General features: G+C 45.1%; 1 long non-coding RNA gene across 1 annotated transcript; it reads right to left on the reverse strand.

Annotated features, from left to right (window-relative positions):
* Nucleotides 1-252: 252 nt before the first annotated feature.
* On the reverse strand, nucleotides 253-8814 carry LOC115484175 (uncharacterized). Its single transcript, XR_003944908.2, has 5 exons — nucleotides 8703-8814; nucleotides 7098-7264; nucleotides 3144-3259; nucleotides 1793-1891; nucleotides 253-452 (listed from the first exon to the last, which is right to left on the reverse strand). It is a non-coding gene; the product is annotated as an uncharacterized LOC115484175 (long non-coding RNA).
* Between the last annotated feature and the right edge of the window lie 2725 nt (nucleotides 8815-11539).

The raw sequence follows: 11539 nt of genomic DNA on the forward strand, positions 1-11539 counted from the left end.
CGCTCAGTGAGGGGAAGGGGACAAGAGGGTCCACAGCGTGGCTGCAGCCCCTGCCACGGGCATTTCGTCCATTCCCACACATATACCTGAACTCAGCTTGCCCAGCCGTGCTCAGACAATCAGCTGCTTTTTGTTCCAGCCCCTTTAATTTACTATTCCATTCCCTCATCTTTCCACCCCGAGCAACAGGTACCCAAATAATTTTTGCCCTGTATCAGACAAAAAGGACACCCTGGAGGTGTTTACCGCCGGAGCTGGTCAGAAATTCTCAGACGGAATATTTTTGTCAGAGGACGGCAGTTTGTTCACATCTAGGTGTTTTGTAAAGATGCTTCGCTTTGGGCTGACTCAGGGTGGCATCCAGGTATATTTCCAGTTTCTAACTTTCCATCACTGGGCAGACTGGGTTGTCAACTCCCCGGTCTCAAGCATGCTGAAAGGCAGCCTAGGTCCTAAAAAAAACATATAATTATAAACTTCAGCTCCTCAAAGCAGCAGTTCTCTGTTCAACTACCCCAAAATGGTGCTGAGCAAGGAGTCTCAGAAGCACCTGGTGACTCTGCAGGTGCCCCCAACCAGGCTGGTTTCTTTTATCAGCTCTAGCTGCATCTCATCTCCCTGCAGCAGCTGCCCAGGAGCAACAGGGTGAAAGTTTTGTGGGACTTGGCTCCCGAATTCTGAGTTTTCAAGCTGAGATATGCAGTTTTCTCCATCCTATCAGAAGGGACGGCGGCGAGCCCGAATTTGGGAAGCCTGCAGGGCAGCTCGGCAGCTCCCAGACCCGCGGGTTCTTGCCAGCCCACATTCTCATACTCCAGCATCCAGAGTAACCCAGCGGGGAGACTCCTGGAAAGCCGGCATCCCAAAGCTCCCCGTGCCTGTGGATTTGGAGCAGCCAGCCATCCACATTGCCTCGTGGCAACTCAGGAACCGATGGCATCAGACAGCGGCTGAGGCAACTGCCTGGGCTTTCACAGGCACTTCAAACACTGGCTTCTATTCCAAACTGACAGTACCAATTTTTGAAATATTAATACTGGATGCAAATTAAATATGCCTTTTTTTTTTCTTTCAGCATTCTCATATTATTTCCCAACATGCATTCCCTGAGTGTCTTGAATTTTGGAGGCTTACCACTAAAATTTTGGACTGTTGCCCTGACCCAGTTTTTGGCTGCTTTGGTTGAGATGCCTGAAGTACAAAGATGTGGAACCCCTGTAGATGATCCCAACATCGTTTGAGGAAATATCTCCTCAATACCTCTAAAGCACTGCAAAAAAAATTATGGATACTATTTACACTAAAAGCAGGATGCCTCAATTACTGACTTGCTAGTGCTGTTGACTTGCTGTATGTTTGTGTTTTTCTGAAAAAGCCAAGTTTCTGATAGTTTGTGATTATTTAAGGCTCTGAACTCTGATTTAAAAATTGTTGTTCACAACTCTAGAAAATGGCTTGAGTATGTGAACCAAGTGAAACACAGATGGGGAAGTTAAATACATTTTTTTTAATGCAGAAATACATTCTTACTACATTTTGCAATGGGGTGAAGTTAATTAACCTTTTTGTTTTCTCAATTCTTGGCCCAGCACATTTTGCAAGCCCAGAGGCTGAAGGACCTGCCTCAGACCTGCTAAGTCCATATTACATCAGGGTGATCTCAGAGCAGATTTCTGTTCTGGGGAACAAGATTTCTTTCTGGCTGTTTTGGATAGAAAACCACAGGCACCATTCCACGTTTTTTTCATCCAGAAAGATTTTGATAATACACAAATCTCATCTCTATACTCACAAGTCATGCTGTGACCTTGGTTCAGCAGAGCTTCTAGAATTTTCTATCCACGTTCATGGGCTGATCTTCACTCCTCACAGTCATATCACAAGTCATGGTCTGGGTACATTTGAATAAGGGGAAGGAGAGGAAGATGTGAGTGGTTTGCTTGTGCTTGTACAGTGATTTAGTGGCAAAAGGGTGAAGATAATTTGCTAAACACTAAACCAAACTGGGTCTCTTGCTTACAACCTCTAAATGAGGTGTAGGCAGCTAAACCACTGATCTAAACTCTGGGCCACAGCAGCACTGCAAACACTCCTGAAAACAAACAAAGGGTTGGGCTTGGGATGTGGGATACATTTTTAAACTTAGGGCCACGGCATTTAACGGAACAACTTGTGTTCTTGCTGGGGTTACCTGTCAGAAAGAACTGTTCTATGAAAATATGACTTTCTGAACCCCTAGACAGTAATCCTTTATTTCTGAGAGTTTTGGACACTCTCATAGTGGAAAAATTAACAGGAAAAGCAGGACCGTCCCAATTCTGCGTGGTCTGGATCCGACTGCTGGTTTACAAAATGTCTGACGGCTTGGAAGCCACCACTAGGCAGGAGAAGTTTATGCTTCTTTTTGTGATTGTGCTCATTTTTTTGTGGAACAATTTGTTCTATACTTTTAAAAAGTCATTATCTTTGCTTGTATTTGGAATTGTAGAGGTTCAGGGCCAATGTCTGCTCTTAGTGAGAAATAAAGATATATGTAGTCTGCAATAATGTGAAGAAACCAGACACTTCAAGAAAAAATACCCAAACCCTTTACAGCTATTTTGCATTTCTTAACCTTTTACTAATACACTAGCATCTTAAAATTACTGAAAAATAATATCAGGGTTTTGATATGATTAATGAATAGGACCAGGATTAAAATTCTCCTTTCACAAAGAGAAAAATCAGGCTCTGCTTTAGGAACAATATAAAATTAGCATGAGAAACAAGAAGGTGTTCAATGGAGCTCAGCTGTGCATATATGTACCTTTATCAAAAATATTTTTAACGGCTTCAGAGACTGAGGAATTGTGCTGTGCTTTGCTCCACGTTCCCTTTACATCCTTTGAGTAGCAAGAAGGGAATTTTGGGACAGACAGGAAGGTGTTCAGGGCGAGCTGGGACAGGCAGGATGGAGGCAGCGTGGCCAGAGCACGCTGTTCCCTGCCTGGGCTCGGGCTCTGAGGGAGCCTGCTGCCTGCTCCAACAGCTCCCAACGTGCCACTGTGGCTGGGCTGAAAATCAGGGAGTGGTTGAGAAGCAGCTTCTGAGGTGCTGCCCCCATTTCTACCTCACTGGCTGAAATATTAAATGCAATTTCCTACCTGTACATGGAATTTTACAATTCCCAGGTGGACAAGCTGGGAAGCTCACAGCAGACAGGGTGGTGGCCTCGACTCCTCTTGTCCAGTGTTCTCCATGAAGGGTGAGATGGGCAGCACTGAAAATGATGAGTTTTAAATTGGGTTATCTTCATTGCTTACCTTGTAAATAAGGGCTGTGACATTTAACTTGGAACCTATTTCATGTATAATGTGCATAAACAAGGGAAAGTGTGGGAGCTTTTCTTGGTGAGGGTAATGTATATATATCTATATGTGTAGAACAGCATTTATATGCAAGCAAACCTATCTTAATCACTCAGAACAAATCTACAGGAAAATAGTTTCTGGCGTGAGTCATGAAAAAAGCAAGGCCTTTCTAAGTTAATGTCTTCAGCAGTAATGTCAGCTCTGTGAAATACACAGCTCAGTGAAATCCTTGTGGGGTACCACAGCTATTCTCTGCAGATGAGAAAACACGCACACGCAATAAAAAGTTGTTTTGTTGGAAATTCCGAATGCTTCATAGACACAAGCCAATTCACCTGCGTGTTCCAAGAGGCTCAGTGGTGCAAAAAGCACACAACCGCTTCTAGTTAAGCCAGAATCCTTTCTGTTACCACGGCAGCACCTCTTGCCTAAGGAAAAAATACAAGGCAGCAGCACGTCCAGAGTGATCCTTCTAAAACACTCTCCCAGTTCCTGGCAGTTATTTGTGTAGGCGCTTCTGAACTGGAGCTGACCTCCCCAGAGAGCCATGGGCAGGCCATTCCTGCACTCCAAAACCTCTCTGCTTCTGATTTACACCTCTGAGTAGCCTTCCCGTGGCCCATCTAGGGCACAGGACAGAGCTACTCTGAAGAAGAACTGAAATTATCCACTGCAAATAACGATTCCCTCGTTATTTCCTTTATGAACTGTACTGGTCTTGGCAGAGAGAGAAAGGGCAGTGTTGAGGCTGGGGCAGGGGAGCAATCTCCCAGGAAAGGACAGTTTTCCCCTGTGTGTCTCAGTGAGATGTGAGGCAGCCTGGGCCTCGGGGGGTGTTTGTGGTGAGCTGGGGGGCCCTGGCTGCTCCCCTGGGGTCGGCGCTGCTCGGGGCACTCACAGCTGCACGGGAAGCGGCCGAGCTCTGCTTCACTGGCATGGCACGTCCTGCTGGGCAGGGCCTCAGCCCCCCTCACAAACCCTTACGGGGCATCCTGCAGGGCCTCAGCCCCCTCACAAACCCTTATGGGACAGGACAGCCTGCAGGGCCTCAGCTCCCCTCACAAACCCTTATGGGACAGGACACCCTGCAGGGCCTCAGCCCCCTCACCAACCCTTATGGGACAGCCTGCAGGGCCTCAGCTCCCCTCACAAACCCTTATGGGACAGGACACCCTGCAGGGCCTCAGCCCCCCTCACAAACCCCTCCAGAGGGAATCCCAGCTCTGCTTCTCCCTCCTCTTTTCAGAGGCTTGGCTTTGAAATCTTAATGGCTCTTACATGGGAACTCCTGGCATGGTTTACAAGTGTCCAGTGTGTGAAGGGAGACAGAAGGTGATAGTCTGGAGTACAGTTCCTTGTTTGGTTTTGGAGTTTCTTGAGAGAAAATAAAACATCTTGATGAGGACACTCCAGCTTCTTTCCTGCATTGCTGTCAGAGCACAGGAAAGGGACACAGAGGGACACAAAAGCCTCCTGAGGCTGAGCCCTCCTCTGAACCACAATCACTGGGATAAGGCCTGATCTAATCTTTCCAAATGTGCTAACAGCCTGAAATTAATATGCCTTTAATTAGGCTGGAGATAAAACTGTCACTAGGGTGGCCACCCAGTGGGATGTGCTGATATCCTGAGGGATGGAGAGGAGGATTTTCAGCACCCGGGTGTGAGGAGGCAGCACCTGCAGGCTCAGCCCTGTCCAGACTTTGCATACAAGGAGCTGCTGTCAGGCTGCTCTCAGTGTGACTGCACACACACACAAACACTGCCCTGTCCCAGCCTGGCAACCTGGAATTTCATGAGGTTCAAGTATGGCTAAGAAATAAAATCCAAATTCTCAGTTTTAGGGACAGTCCTCCTCACGAGATGTGTCCCTCCCCTGGATGCTGGAGGTGCTGCTGAGATTCCCCTGTCTGCTGTCGTGCAAAAAGCACCAAAAGCTGCAGTCAGGAAAAAAGAGAGGAATAGGCCAGGCCCCAAAACCAGAGGCTCATTACAGGTAACACAAAAACTCCAGCTCCCAGCCACAAACATTTATTTGAGATTCCTTTCCCATGTCCATATATGACTGTCTGTCCTTTCTGAATTCCTTGCTGTGTCTGCACCCTTTTTCTTCGCCAGGGCACATCTGCTAAAGTCTTTGGTTTGGTTTTGAAGTGGGCATTTTCTATCCAGCTGAACTTTAAAAAAGCTCCTGAGCAAAGGCTTTAAAGGAGTAAATATAAATACATTATTTTTATGAATAGGCTCCTGTTTTCACATGTTCCACTTGCAATGGCTTCTTGTCCACAACTGCTGGCATGTCTGGCCCTCTGCAAGAAGAATCCTCTTCTAGAGGAACACACTTTTCCTTGTGCACAAGGGATATTCTCAAGGAACATTTTAATGAAAAAATCCACCTGTATGGATGGGGTCAGTCCCACCAGTCCTGGAAAACAAAAACCAGCCTGGCCAAACTGACCCCCCAGCACTGCAGGGAGATCCTGATCAGGTTCAAACTCTGTGCCTGACTTTGTTTGGGCCAAGACTTGTGCAGAACCTGGGCAGAGCTTGAGGCTGCTCACAAGATCCATTCGTGCACACAGCAGGGAACAAATCCTTTGGATCCCAGCCCTACCTCACCCAAGTCAAGTGGGAGTTGACTAATTGCTATTACTATAGAGTTTAGTCAGTAGTTTTTATGTGGTGGTGGCTCCCCTACATTAAAACCAACAGTTAAAGGCCACTTCTTCATTTTTGAGGTTTACTTAATTAAGTTATCCTTTCTCTCTTTTATTTTTTTCTTAAATTCTTTTAACCTAAAATGCATTGAAGGCCTCACAAAGGGACTGTCATTTTCATTGAAACCAAGAGTACTCTTTAAGGCAGCAGCAGCAAGGAGTGGCATGGAATTATTTGCCCATGAATAATATGTTAATATTTATACATAGCTTGGTTAGATAAGGGAAACAGCTTGAAGATCTGTGGGAGAAGCTCTGCATGCTCTGTGGAGCAATGTTTCCAGCTCCGTGTAGGATCCCAAGTGTTGATTTTGCCTCCTGACAGTTTAATGTGTAACCCAAGAAAGTGCATTCTTCAAGATGAAAAAGGGGGAAATCAAATCACCCCAATCTGCCTTCTCCTCCCTTCCAGGGGTTCCACTGCATTTTGAACAGAGCACAGTCCCTTTACTGTTGGGATCCTCAAACACAGCTGAACTGTCCACAAGCTGTGCATGCAAACACACAAAAAACCTTGGGTTTATTTTTTTCTTTTCAGTCCTAACTATTGCAAAAATGCAGCTTTGCCTTTTTATAACATTTTCATAAAGCTCGAGTCCCACTTGGGCAGTAGAAATGGCACAAATGGGAAGAGAATGACAAGGAAATGTTCGTGTGTGTGAGAGGAGGGATGTTTACTCCTTGTTTATTTGTTCTGGGGGGAAATAAAGTGCTTTGTGTGAAGGCTCTTTGCAAGAGAGGCTGAAATGCTCTCTGGGCCCTGTAAAAGCACTGCCAAGTTTGTCAGCAGAGGGGAAAGAAATCTGGGCAGGATGCCCTAAATTAAAACTAAACTTAAATCAAATTCAGTTTAAATACAAGAGTAGTGCTTGCTGTAGGGGCTAAAGGCAGAATTACCAACTCAAACACTGAAAACTCCCAAGTGAAACCTGTTCAAATGGGTCTGAAATGTAGCAAATAAATTAAAATAATAACAATGTTGCTTCCTTCCTTCAGCTTTTGCTGGGTGTCAAAGGGGTCATGTTTCCTACCTTGTCTTGGCCCAGGTAAGAGATGAGATGAGGTGAGCTGAGGTGAGCTGAAAGTGGAGGTTCTGATGCAATTCTGTCCTTCTGGGAGTTAAGGATTTAAGGAACATCACCTGTGTGAGCTTGCAGTCAGCTCCTGAGGGGTAGGGACATTGCAAAAGAAACCAGAGCTGTGGAGAAAGTCCAATTAATAATTAATTTTTAATTTACCTGAGATACTGAACAAATTAAGGATGCTGCTTTATTGGAACACATTAGGATCCTACACATTTATCCTTTCTTTTAGGATAAACTAAGCAGCATAACTTGGATCTGGATCAGGATTTCAAACCAAACCTCAGGGCTGCCTGCACAAGGCTTCCTGTTGGTTTCGATATGAGATTTTGGGGATCTTTTAAAATGAAAATGTCACACCACTAGTTACAGGGCTTTCTGTAATGTGTCAAAGTCATTTTTTCAATATTGGTGGTCTTTCCCCTCCCAAGTTGTTGGGAGTAGAATTGAAAATCACGTGCTCCAGCACTTAGAGAGACCCTGTGAAGTGAATGGAAGCCAATTTAGGCAGCTGGGTACAGCCTTGATAGAAATTTTCAAAGGCGCATGTGATTTTTATGATCTTGGGACTATTTCTTGCCTCTGGAAATCTCTTTCATAGCTTAACTTCAGCTACCTCCTCACAAAAACCCTGTCCTGTTTGTTATCAGCACTCACAGATGTCCTTTACATCTGTGAGTAAAGATTTCCCTATTTCCACAGATTTCCCTATTTCAAAGTCCCTGAAACAAACTGTGGGTACTGGAGGGGGGAGTGCAAAGCAAGGAGATAATTTCAGTTACCTAACATTTATTTGACTTAGTCATGCAGAACTGCATCAGTGCAGCTGATAGGGAGCGATGATTAAACCAGAGCCTGAGTCTTTATTCCCATGTGATCACTGCCATTATCTGCTATCAAGGTTGATCTGACAGTAACTTTTATTTAGAATCAGCCACACTTCTTTTCCCCGCCTACCCCAAAGGCACCAGAGCTGTTTGCAGCTCCCCAGCCTGCAGAAAGTAAAATGCAATTTGTGCCTCCAGTGCAATGAGGGAGCTGGGAAAAGAGATCTGGGTTCTTTATTCTGGTGGGCCTGACACAAAACCCATCACAGGCAGGAGATCAGGGTTTGTAAAGAATCCCAGAATGGGATCTTAAAGCTCATCCCATTCCTCTACCCCAGGTTGCTGCAAGCCCCTTTCCAACCCAGCCTTGGACACTTCCAGGGGTGGGGCAGTCATAGCTTCCCTGGCTGGTGGAGAGTTTGAAGGTCCTTGGGTTGAAAAAAACAGAATGCTGTATCTCAGTTATTAAATGTCCATCAATTCCTTGCCTTCTCATACACATTCATATTTCCAAATATGTATATATTTCAATATCCCTTGCAATATTGCATGATTGTGTGGTGTAAGCCCAGAACCTTTGTAGGCAAACTCCTGAAAGTAAGGGTATTTTTATAACAAGTGGATACAGAAAATAATAATTAACACTTTGGGCAGAAATTTCATTATGTTACCCACTTATAGGATGTGGAATGTGCTGCTAGATAAAGGCTGATGGACAGGTCCATACCTGAGCTCTGGTCCATGGGGAGTGACCTTGTGGCTGACCTTTCTTTTAGGGAAGCCGCCTCAGAAGTGATTCCCTCACCTCCTGTGCCATCACTGCCCAGGAGCAGCCATGACAAACCAAAGGGTTCACAGAACTTCCCAAAGAGCTGCTCCATTCCTAAAAGAAAGGAAGCCAGGTTAGAAACTAAATTTGCAAAGATGGTTGTCTGCAACTCTGGTTTCTGGTTTGGGGTTTGCATTGCTTTCTGGGTTGTTTCCTAAGAACTTAACCAGGCTGGCTGAGGTGGAGATTGAGGCATGTCTGAAATGAGTCAGCTTGTTTTTAGGTCTTCTGCCAGTTCTGAGAATTGTGAGTTTTCCTCAAAGACTCCTGAGCTGGGACCTGAGGATCTCCTGGGTCTGAAGCCTCTAGATCACCATGGTGGCTGTAGAAAGGGGTCTGGGGAGGAGGGGGGAGGAGGCTGTAAGCAGGGAAGAACACCCAAAATCAATGTAATTTCTTCATCATCAGCTGGGGCTTTGATGGAAGGAGAATCCTGAAAAGGACCATTGCACTGAGGTGTGGAGAGCTCTGCCAAGCAGGGTGATCCCAAAACTGCTGCAATGCAGGGCAGGATTTGAGTGGATTTATGGAAACTGAGAGTTCAGTCTTTGCTCTGCTTTGGGTTGGTACTGAGGGACTCTTCTACAGAGCAATTTGGATATTCTGAGGCCTCAAGTCAGGGCAGAAATGTGGAGGCAGCCACCCAGATGTTGCTGCTACAATGAGGGAGACAGAGCCTTTTGTCTCTGCTGTCACTAAAGCTACAGAACAATTTATCTGATCTGTGCATGGAGCAACATTATGTGTCTTTCCATTGTGTGCAAACATTTCTCTTGCTTCAAATGCTACACTTCATGGAGCAGTTAGTCCTGAAAGCTACAACGTTTTGTATTTCTTCAGTGTAATTAATGCTGGAAGAGACCAAGTCACCCGTTTGCCAGTACAGAGGATTAAACTTCCTGTTGCTACTTGTAGAACTCCACAGATTATGTGCAGTGCTTTGCACAAGTACAGTGAGACCTAAATACCTTACAATCTATTCATCTCTATCAGATAGAACACCCTCCTCGGCCTAAATCATTAATAAATGTTGTCTGAGTCATTAATGCACCAAAATTGATGAACACTGGACAGCTGAGATAAATTCAAGGAGCAGAAAACTGACAGCAAACTGTCCCAGTCCCATCCACCCTCTGTCACCCTCCCAAAGGGGAAAAAAGAAAAAATAAAAAAGGCAATGGATTGTTCAAATGACAATGGGGTGAGGATGAAGGCATAAAGCCCTTTGAGAGAGAAGAAATTCCTTAGGAATAGAGTGGAAAAGCTGAAATTCTGCAAAGGAAGAAGGGCAGGGCTGAGTTGCAGCTGAGCTCCATAGGGTCACAGAACCATTAAGAAAAGACCTCCAAGATCATGGAGTGATCATGGGGTGTGAGTGTTAACCCAGCACCACAGGAAGAAGCAGGGGTGAGGAGGAGGGAAGGACGGGGGCAGCCAGGTCCAGCCTTGCAGGGATGGTGGTGGGATGTGGGAAGGGTACCCAGAGCTCTTCCCCATCCAGAGGATGGAGCAAGGCAAGGGCAGGAGTGGATAAAGACACCATGGGAGAGGAGAGGACCAAAGCCAGCAGAGTCTCTGGTGGCAGTGCTGGTGGAGCAGGGCAGGAGGAACTTCTGAGGGGGAAAAGAGATGTGCAAGTCCAGAATAAAAGAGATGCTGGTTTTTCCAGAGCTAACAGTCTATGCTGGCCTGGGGACAGGGGTGATGGACAGACAGCAGTCACAAACAGGAGTCTGACAACAGACAGGGTCCAACCCCAGGGTCCCTGTACACAAACAGAAAGCTGGGTGGCAGATTGAAAAGCAGAGAACACAGAGAGGCAAAGGTGAAGCTGAAGAGGGGTTGGATTTCTTTGCCTTTAAGAGATTTTATAGCGAATGATATGTTAATTTTGTGTGGTGCCAAAGTCAATATAAACTGCAGAGAAAATCAGATCTGTAGTGGTCAAGGATGTGGAGAAACAGTCGATTGTATATTTAACAGGAAGCCAGGGAGATCAAAGAGTTTTCAAAATGGTTTTGTTTTTAACTGATACCCTGGCTTTATTTTGTTTAGATTGAGCTGGGGGCCTCTCTGAAGAGGATGAAAGGAGAACAGAAATGTGTAACAAAGACATTTCCCCTCTCCTTAATAGTCAAGGGAAGCTGACATCCCTGTCAAGCAATAGCACCATTATATGCAGGGCTGCAAGAAAGGAAGCTATTTTATCCTTGGGAGGAAAGAGAAATGTTATCTTCTAGCAAAGAGGTGAAGTTAAGCAGAAATTCAGGGCTGTTAATAGACTGTTATGACAGGGTGCAATTTGATTTCCAGTGAACAAGGAATGTCCCAGGCCTGAACACCCCCCAGTTAGCAGAGATCAAACAGAGCACAGGCACAGCCTCCTCTCTGGTAACAGTACCTTCAGCACTCTGCTCGTTTTAAGGGTTAAATTAGGTTTTTGCTTTTAGCTATTTTCAGTTCAACATGAAGGAATGGTTTTGCATAAATGGAAGTGGCAAAGTCTAGCCTGAAATGAATTAAGATAGAATAACATGAGACTCTGCAAAGAGAATTCTCTAAAAGATCTGTAAAAAGGAACATCTTGTAACACTTTTGGAGCAGCCCTTGGGCACAAAATTTCTGAATTAATTAAGTGTATGCTTAAATCTGCTTTTGCTGATCAAAACACTGAATCATCTTTATACTTTTTTTCTTGATACAGAATGGATTTGAGTGAACATGTATTTGTTTTG

The sequence above is a fragment of the Serinus canaria genome, chromosome 10 (genome assembly GCF_022539315.1).
Source record: "Serinus canaria isolate serCan28SL12 chromosome 10, serCan2020, whole genome shotgun sequence".
Lineage (NCBI taxonomy): Eukaryota > Metazoa > Chordata > Aves > Passeriformes > Fringillidae > Serinus > Serinus canaria.